Source organism: Piliocolobus tephrosceles, chromosome 19 (genome assembly GCF_002776525.5).
Source record: "Piliocolobus tephrosceles isolate RC106 chromosome 19, ASM277652v3, whole genome shotgun sequence".
Lineage (NCBI taxonomy): Eukaryota > Metazoa > Chordata > Mammalia > Primates > Cercopithecidae > Piliocolobus > Piliocolobus tephrosceles.
The window spans coordinates 36698501-36709195 of NC_045452.1; positions in this window are offsets into that span (position 1 = coordinate 36698501).

Genomic DNA, 10695 nt, shown 5'->3' on the forward strand with positions numbered 1-10695 from the left:
CTTCAAAAAGGCATACTCTTAGGCTAGGTATGGTGGCTCACACCTGTAATCCCAGCACTTTGGGAGGCCGAGGCGGGGGGATCATCTGAGGTCAGGAATTCGAGACCCGCCTGGCCAACAGGGTGAAACCCTGTCTCTACTAAAAATACAAAAATTAGCCAGGCGTGGTGGTGGGCACCTGTAATCATAGCTACTGGGGAGGCTGAGGCAGAATAATTGCTTGAACCCAGGAGGCGGTGTTTGCAGAGAGCTGAGATGGCGCCATTGCACTCCAGCCTGGGTGACAGTGAGACTCCGCCTCAAAAAAAAAAAAAAGGCATGCTCTCCATCCAGCTCCAGTTTGGTAAACTACGTGGCTGAACTCAAGGGGCTGTTCTTTAAAGTTCCCTCTGGGCCAGGGTTTGATGATTTATGGACATGGTTCTTTTCAACACTGATGGGAGAATGAAATTACTCATATCCTCTTTATCAAACTGATATTGTTTGGGTATTTGTCCCCTCCAAATCTCATGTCGAAACTTGACCGCCACTGTTGGAAGTGGGACCTAGTGGGAGGTGTCTGGGTCATGGGGGAAGATCCCTCAGGAATGGTTTGGTGCTATCCTCTCAGTAGTAAGTGAGTTCTCACTGTATCCGGTCCCTGTGAGAGCTGATTAGAAGGAGCCTGGCACCTCCCTCCATGCTCTCTCTCTTCCTTCCCCACTCACTGTGTGAGGCCTGCTCCACTTCGCCTTTCACCAAGAATGGAAGCTTCCGGAGGCCTTCGCAAGAAATAGGTGCTGGTGCCATGCTTCTTGTTCAGCGTGCAGAACCATGAACTAAATAAACCTCTTTTCTTTATAAATTACCCAGCCTCGAGGATTCCTTTATAGCAACCCAAATGGACTAAGACACACACTTCAGTAGTCTTTCACGTATTGCCTATCTATTCCCACCAGACGTGGAGTCTGGGAAAGGATGGCTTTGGATGGTGAGACTTTCTGCTCCATCAGCTTAATCTACCCTACTCACCAGTGGCTGACAGTTTAGGCAGCCAGTCCCCTTCACAGCCTACACTGAAGACCTCAGCACTCACTGTGGCCATCAGAAGGCACATGCCCTGGGTTCCTCCAGGCAGCTGCTCCTTTCCAGTTAATTTATAGTTTTAACTCTTATGGTTAAGACCATTAGTATTTAACTCTTATAACTGAAATCCTTTCTAAAAAAAGACTTAAGTAACTCAATAATAAAAGCAACTTATTGAGCTGGGTGTGGTGGCTCACGCCTGTAATCCTAGCACTTTGGGAGGCCAAGGCAGGTGGATTGCCTGAGCTCAGGAGTTCAAGTCCAGTCTGGCCAACACAATGTAACCCTGTCTCTACTGAAATACAAAAAATTAGCTGGGTGTGGCGGCATGTGCCTGTAATCCCAGCTACTTGGGAGGCTGAGACAGGAGATTTGTTTGAACCCAGGAGGTGGAGGTGGCAGTGAGCTAAGATTGTGCCACTGCACTCCAGCCTGGGTGACAGAGTGACAGTCTGTCTCAAGAAAAAAAAAAAAAAAGCAACTTATTGAATATGATATTCTCTCCTATTACTCAAGATTATCTTTTTGAGCATCAGTTAAGATTCCACAGTGAATACTGAGCTAGCAAAAAAAAAAAAAAAAGCGTGGGACTTGGAATCTGGAGTGACGGGTTAAAATTCTGACCCCAAACTTACTCTTTTGGGACCCTGTGAAAGTCAATGTACTCTCCTGAACTCCAGTTTTTCTAGTGTGACTCTGTGGGGTTGATGTATGGATGAACGGGGAAAGTAAGGTGTTAGAATGTAGGCACCATGAAAGCAGAGATTTTTTTTTTTTTTTGAGATGGAGTCTCGCTCTGTTGCCCAGGCTGGAGTGCAGTGGCCGGATCTCAGCTCACTGCAAGCTCTGCCTCCCGGGTTTACGCCATTCTCCTGCCTCAGCCTCCCGAGTAGCTGGGACTACAGGCACCCACCACCTCGCTTGGCTAGTTTTTTGTATTTTTTAGTAGAGAGGGGGTTTCACCGTGTTAGCCAGGATGGTCTCGATCTCCTGACCTCATGATCCGCCCATCTTGGCCTCCCAAAGTGCTGGGATTACAGGCTTGAGCCACCGCGCCTGGCCCGGAAGCAGAGATTTTTTAACTGGTTTTATTAATCACTGAATCCTTATCATGTATAGAATCATGCCTGGCACACAGGAGACGTTCAATAAATATTTATGCTAATATTCCTAAGGATGCTTTAGGAACTGTAAATTAGTGTACAAATGCTTATGGCTGCTCTAATTATTGGAAAGCACAGCTAATCAGTCTGAATATGTAATCAATCTAGGACTCCTATCAGGAGCTGAAGGAAGGAGACAGCCACAAAGTCCCTTGCATCAGCTTGTTTGGATTTGCTATTTTTCTCTAAAAACGAAGTGTGATTCCCTCCCACCATCTTTAATATACATCCTGTTAAGCTTTGATTATTTGACACAAAGTTAATAGAGGTTTAAAAATAAAATATGCCTCCAAAGTTACTGCATATCACTTCGCAGCTATCCTTCTGATGGCAAATGAAGGAACATCTGTAAGAGTACACAGAAATGCCACTTTCAATTCAGGGGTATCAACACTGAACCAGGCCTGGGATGCCAGAGCTCATGTTCACCTTCCAAGTATACAAGGGAACCCTCTTACTGCCTGCGCAGCCTCCACTTCACCAACATTAGCCTTATTAAATCTGTCATACGGGGAACATTCAATCAGTTTGTGTTCCAGTTTCTTCTCCTGGAAACTGGATGAATGTAGGGTCATTGAATGTTTTCATCTGCACACACTGTCCCGATTACAAAGATGAATAGGAGAGGTCCTCATTCTTAGGAAGTGAACAATTTAGTTGGTACAAAACTACAGAGAGCCTCACATCACATAACTTAAAAATCCCCTTAAACCCTTAAACTGTCACAAATTTTCTGGTTTTAACTTTCAGAAAACAAAATTTAAAAAGCTCTTTTAGAAAAAAATCATGTTTTGGATGCTGTAATTTTCACAAGTCGATATTTTGCACACACCAGTAGCCTTGGCTGTGTCTCTGCTGTAGAGCTGAAGCTTAGTGGGCTCCCTACCTGCTGGGGGCTGAAGCCACAAGGATCTAGGTCGACTCTGGGGGATCATGCCTCTCCCGCCTTCCAACTGCCCGACAGTGATGGAGTGTGGAGGCTCACTTCAGGGGCTACCCACCTGGGAGACACAGTCACCTGAAGGACGCTGCAGACAAGGGTTGGGGATAAGCCTGCCTATGGGGTTGTGCAAGTGCCAGCTGAGCTGAGACCTGGAGAAGGCATCGAGTTACCCAAAAGAAGAGTGGAAGGTGTTCCAAGCAGAGAACAGGGTGGGCAAAGGCCCAGCAATCCCAGAGAAAGTTAGGTTTGGGGAACTGAAAGTCATTATGGCCACAGCAGAGAGTGCAGTGTGTGAACATAAGGCGAGAGAAGAGGCTGGGGAGGGACTTGGTGGCCACGTCATTCGGAGCCTCATAATCGAATGAGGGAGTCTGGACTTTACTACTGAAAGATTTTAAACCGAAGAACAACATGATTAGATGTATGGCTTTAAAAGATTATTCTGGTCAGTGTGGCAAATAGATTAGAAGAGAGTGAGACTAAGGCAGGGAGACCACCTGGGCTGTTGGTGTCTTCTTGGCAGAAGATGATGGTGTCCTGACTAAGGAAGAAGCAGTGGGAATGGAAAACAGTAGATGGATTTGGAACAATTTGGAAGGAAGAATCTCCAGGATTTGGAGATTGGTTGGGGAAGAGGGAAGGAAAGAACTGGTCCCAGACATTGATGATGTTCAGATTCTGGCTTAGGAAACCAGTAGCAAGTGGGCCCTTCATTAAAATAAGGAAATAAAGAAAAGAGAAGGTTTGGGCAACTGGTGTGTGTAGGAAAGAAGTTCAGTTTTGCCCTTGTTGAATTTGAGATGGATGATAAAAAGGTCAGCCCAAGAAGTGGCTTTTTTTGTGGGATCTGGAATACAGGGGAGGAAGCATAAGCAATAATAACTTGAAACTGTTCTCAAAACCCTTTTAGAGTCAATTAATTCATTTATTCTGGTAGTGAACTTGGGAGTGAGATGCTTGTCTTGCAGGGTAATGTTGGGCACAGGCAGAGGCTGATGAGTTCTTGATCTCCGGGTCCTTTTTCTCCCTATACTGTATAAATTTTACTTGTTCTCCTACATTACAATACATATCATATATGTGCATGACTTAAAATAGTAACAAAAGAAAATATCATGACACACATAGAGAAGTTTCTAGAACTAAACACATACCTCGATGTCCAGCTTGCTGCCAGTTAGCTTGAAAAGGTGTTCAGGATTAAGGTGAAGAAAACAACCTAATAAAGCCAAGCTGCCTCTTCACTCCAGAGAGTTTCCTAAACTATCACCCCTATTCTTTCCTCCAACACATCCTTGGAACTGAGACCAGGGCCAAGATGACCCAAAATGACCAGCCCATCTTCCCATTTCTAGCCATCCTAAAGCCTGGTGCACTTCTGGGACCCTCTTTAAATGTATTAATATAAAGAACTGCTAAAAGGAAAGCCACAATATTCGGAACATACCAAGATAACTAAGTAATCAAATAAATACATTAGTGAACCACATTCTAAATGAAACAATCTTCACTTATCTTGTTTAATAAATACATATTTTCACATTTCCATTCTTGTTCAGTGGGGAAACTCTTTTAGGCCCCCTGAACTGAGACTTTGTTCTGAGGTCATAGATAACAGCCCTGAGCTGTTCTAGTACCACCCGGATGTGGTTGCCAGAGGCCCCGTCTCGTGCCTCCCAGTGCAGGGCCTCAGTGATCAGATAGCACAAAGCCAGCTCTGGGAAACCTAAAATTGCCAGTTCAGTTTAAAATCTTTCTGGCTTTCCTCTTTGTAGCGGGAGAGGGAAATGGTTCATTTAGCTCTTCTGATAACTATATTTGCTCCACAACTATTTAGAGGCTTGTCCTAGTAACTAGATAATTACAAATGGGCTTGAGGAGAGGAGAAAGGCAGTTCAAACAAGCAGGTATGCCAGTGCCACAAGAGAAGGACAGCAACAGTACCCAGAGCTGAGGAAATTCTGGTAGTCACCCAAGAAACACCAGTGAATGAGATACTGAGAAAAGACACCTGAAACATTGTTTTCTTAAAAACAAAATGGAGACTGGGTGTGGTGGTTCACACCTGTAATTCCAGCACTTTGGGAGGCTGAGGCAAGTGGATCTCTTGAGCTCAGGAGTTTGAGCCTGTGCAACATGGCAAAACCCTGTCTCTAAAAAAAAAAAAATACAAAAAATCAGCCAGGTGTGGTGGCAGGCTCATGTATTCCCAGGTACTCGGGAGGCTGAGGCAGGAGGATCACCTGAGCCTGGGAGGTTGAGACTGCAGTGAGCTGTGATCATGCCACTGAACTCCAGCCTGGATGACAGAGCCAGACCTTGTCTCAAAAAAAAAAAAAAAAAGCATAATTTCCTTAAGTAATACCCCCTACCTTGTTCAACTTTATATTAAACATTTTCTTTCATTCTCTTATCCAACATTTGTAACATAATAATTTTGGTATATCCTTAAGGTGAAATACTATTGTCTTTAAAACACTTTGGAAAAATTTTTTTGACATGTTCACCATATAATGACATGTGATTATGTAAATGACAAACAGAATGATTTCAATTAAATAGACACACATATGCATTTTAAAAGCATGAAAGGATTCACACCAAAATGGCAGTAGTTATTATCTTTGGGAAGTGAGATTATTGGTTATCTTTATTTTCTTCATTATACTTTACTGTATGTTCCCAATTTTCTAAAAGTATTCAGTAATATTTAATAAGTTGAGTATCTGGTATGTGTCAAGTTCTGTGCCAGACTATGGGGTGGAGGCCTTGGGAGGTGCTTAGGGAGGCTGACCTGGAAACACGTTACAATTGTGTAGGGAATGCATCAGAATCACAACCAGAGAGATGGTAAGAAGGGGCTGGCAGCAGTTAGAAACAGCATCCCTAGGAAGGTTACATCTGGTAAGGTATTAAAGTTGACAAATTGTTCACCGGGTAGAGAAACGCGGGCATCACATTTCAGAAACAGAAAATAACATATACAGATGTATGAAGGTGGCCTGCAAAAAACTAATCTAAATAATTAACAAGGGTTATCATAGGTGAAGAATCAGCATTTGGGGAAAAATGCTTATCTTCTCAAATAATCGAGGAAATATTAATACAAACTAAAGTCACTATGAGACACTGCCTTGTCCGTCAGATTAGCAAAGAAGAAAAATGACTTACAGTAGGCGAGGGAGCAGTGAGTCACACACTCTGTTCTGGTGAGAGTGGGGATAGGTCTGGCCATTCTCGGAGGCAATGCAGCAACATGTATTTAGGCTCAGCAATTTCTCAATTCTATAAACCTGCAATCCAAAGAGCTGAATTTGAGATGTAGACAAAGATCTATGCATTCAGATGTTCATATTGATTTCATTCACTCATTCATCAATTTACTTTGGGCAGGGGGTTCACAGGTGTTCACTGTATTATTTTGCTGGCATATGTGAATATGTGTTCCTTTGTATGCATCAAATATTAAATAATTGAAAGATTTTAAAACCTGAGCTAAATATACATGTTACATTTCTATAGCACTTCCAAATCATTTCATCCTCATTATCTTATTTGATCACGACCTTTCTAAAAGTTGGGCAGGAGGAGCCTTATTCTGGGAAAATCATGAGCATGTGGTTCAGCATGCCACCTCTTTCCCTGTCCCTTTTCTGGAAAATCTGATCCACCCTTAGATCTTGAAAAGTACAGCCCCATGTAGCACAGGATCTCCCACCACAACTGCTGGTTAGAGTGAGGCTATCTGCAATATCAAAACTAGAACCAACCTTGCATATCCACCAGTAGGAAAGTGTGACCTCTACTTTGGAATGAAGGATTAACATGTAGCCAGAAGGCATAATAGTTTTGGGTTTTGTTTTGTATTGTTTTTTGAAATAGAGTTTCACTCTTGTTGCCCAGGCTGGAGTGCAATGGTGCGATCTCGGCTCACTGCAACCTCTGCCTCCCAGGTTCAAGCGATTCTCCTGCCTCAACCTCCAGAGTAGCTGGGATTACAGGCGCCTGCCACCACGCCCAGCTAATTTTTTGCATTTTTAGTAGAGACAGGGTTTCACCACGTTGGCCAAGCTGGTCTTAAACTCCTGAGCTCAGGCAATCCACCCACCTTGGCCTCCCAAAGTGCTGGGATCACAGGCGTGAGCCACCGCACCCAGCCCTGGTAATTATTTTAACAGTGTAGATTTATGTAGAATTTGCCCCCAAATGGGTCTGTAATTTCTTTCTCATTTCCTTGTAATCCCCTAATACTCTACCTAGAAGACACTCAGATGTAGTTAAGCAACTGATATCCTGAGAGAGCCCTCGGAAAATGGAGTGTGTTAAGAAGAATAAAAAAAACAAGAAAAAGAAAAAAAAATTCACATCACTTTTTTCTCTTTTCCTAGTGCTGCATAAAGCACAGCTCTGTTGCAAGATAATATCTAACACTCAATTTGATAAACCTGTGTTGGTCGAGCACTTACTATGTGCCAAGCATTGAGCTATGTCCTTGAGTTGCTACCCAACGTGAAATTTGAGTCTATTCAATTTTCTGACATCTCTTTTCTCCACACAGGTGTCCACTAAACTATTTCCCCTGCTGGTTATGAGGCATGATGGAATAATCTCACTTCCTGGGTGAAACATAATTTACATTTCTCTCTTGACAACTGTGTTTCAATAGCCTTCCATTGACCTACATACCTCAGGTATGGGCGTGTGTGTATCTGGCATTTTCCTCCTTGCTGGGTGCCAACTTTATGAGACATAATCCACAAACAGTTCAAATACCTACTTACATTTAAGAATCTACCTGTCTATATATTTCCAGAAGCTTCAGTCTCTCCCCACCCTTATATATATTAGTGCTAATGAATATGAGCATTAAAACTATCTGTTCATCACAGACTAACTTCTTTGTCACAAACAACTATCTGACTGAATCATCTTTGGCAGTTTGATTCTTTTCAAGAAAAAACCTCTACTGAAAACGATTAAGATAAACTTGAGTTAAAATTCTCCCCCAAACATACTGATAACCAAAAGGTGCTTAACCTATTTTAAGATTAACAACAGTACAATTAATAGTAATAGCTCCCATTTACTAAGTGCTTTACGTTGGGCACTGTGCTACTCTCATTATGAATATCTAATTTTGACCTCACAACAGCCCATTTTACAGATGAGTAGACTGACTTCAGAAAGAAGTATATGGAGCTCGGGCTCCAATCCCGGATCTGTCTCTATCCTCTAAATGCTAATATGTGATACTACCAACACTGTTTTAAAAAGTTTTCAATTGTACATGTAGATAGAACTTTTTCTATCTATATACCCTAATATATTTGTTTATAAATATGCATATATATGACATTGGTAAATTTACCAGAGTACAATTATTCTAATAAACAACCTCATAGTTCTATAGTTAAGATAGGCCTGAACTCATTTTGTTGAAAGTCCCTTTTTATCTGAACAGTGCCTACAAAACTTGAAAAAAAAAAATTCTGTTTGCATTTTACCGAAGCCCGTCAGTTCTTAAGGCCTTTCCTCCACACTGTCCAGGAGAGCTCAGAAGAGACACACTTAGGGACTCAGTCGCCATGGCAACTGCCAAGCTGCAGGGCCTCCAGCTGGGAGGTGGGCCTGGAAGGTTGTGGAAAATATAGAAGGCAGCTCCAGGGTGGTTTCAACAGTTTCCCCGGCCTTGGCCATCCCACCAGGAAGCAGAAGTCACCCTGACCAGCCCCTCTGCAGAGATCAGCCATGGCCGGCCTGGGACTGTTTTTCTTCTTTTTGAAGGGGTTAATGGATAAAAGGAAATGGATCGCTCCATTTATACGTAAGAAGGACAAGAAGATCATTTCTTACTGAAGAAACGAAGTGCAGGGGAACCGCGGCCACTGCTGCCCTCCACTCTCCTGAGGGCGTTCCCCTTGGCCCTCACTCCTCCCTGCAGAGCGGCACTTGCGCGAACTTCCCGCTTGGGGGTTATGGGAAGGGCCTGTGTGGATGATGGGAAAGCCCCGCAGGGCATAATGGGAAGGCCTCGCGGGGGATGATGGGAGACCCCTGCCAGAGGAATATGGGCATCCCCTTTTGATTTTTAAGCGGTGGAAGAGGATTTCCTCTCATTTTCCAGTAAGGAAAAACCTCCTGATGGTGTCCTCATCTTTCTGCCTCTCATGTCCCCACCACTCCCACGCCCCAGGAAAGGAGGGAGATGGGCTGAGCAAGCATTTTGAGGGCCTTCAGAATTGGAAAGCGCTACTTCTGGCATTACCAGGCATTTCCAGGTCACTGTGGGGTCAGGGGTCAGGGATCCTGGGGCTCTGAGTGAGGCATCCACTTGGCTTGAGGAAGTCCTCCTGAGGCTTCCTGGGTGCACAGAGGGGTGCACAGAGAGGTGCCCAGCGCTCCGACTGCCTCTTGGCAGCTGTGGCTTTCAGCTGAATCTGGGCTGGGGTGCAGCTTCTTTCTGGAAGGAGGAATTTAGAATCCAGTCCAGGGGCTGCTGCAGGAGGTACTGGGAGGCCCATCCTGTTGTTCACCCCTTCTTACCTTTGTCAATTATTTGAATAATTGCTAAACCCACAGTGTAGTGAAATTACTATAGATTGACTGAAAGATTTGGGAGGGAAGACCCTGGCTAATTTGTACGGGATAGAAATCAAATTATAAACCTTAGGATTTAATAGCTGTAGCTAGATGTCTAGTTGCTAATGATGTGATCCAGAACAGGGTTTGCTTAACCATGTGGTTTGCTTAAGCCACTGTCTGGTGTTTGCAATCCAAGGCATTTGAACCAGTGGTCCTCTGCTTGGTAGATGCTTTACAGTCACTGCCAGAAAACTGTAGTTATTTCTTTATCACAGATCTGGGAGGCAGTATAGTGATAAGCAACAATTGCTCTTGGGTCTGATGGCTTGATTTGAATCCCACTGGCTGTATGATCTTGGGCAACGATTTTAACTGCTGTGGACCAAAGTTAAGGCTGTTGAGGCAGAAATTGATAAAGGCTTATTGAAAGTCAAATCTGAAGATTGAATGGGGAAGACACACCAACAAAGTTGGGTGTGTTCCAAAGTCTGTTACAAGTTGCAGTGGTTTTATAAGAAAGTTGAGGAATGGGAAGGGGACTCCTCATATTGGAGTTGTCTTTTTTCACTGGAGGGACGATATAGAGGTTACAATCAATGGCTACGGATGACAACATACAGGCTAAAATGTTTTCTGCATATGCACAAGACAATCAGTGAAACGTCATGATTTAGAAACAAATCAGTATCCTTTTCAGGTCAGTCGTTTACGTATTAATTAGTACATCAACAGTCTGAGGAACTCATGATAAGATTTGAGAGATTCACAGTAAGATTCTTTACTCAAGTACAAAATGTGAAACATGAATCATAAGACCTTCTCCAAGTAGTTAAAATATAGTTTATTCTTTTAAGTATAGGGGTGCATGACTTAACTCATGCCTGGCATGGCCTAAGGTCCTGTTTATAAGTTGGTATCTTACTGCCACAGAGTCCATTCTGT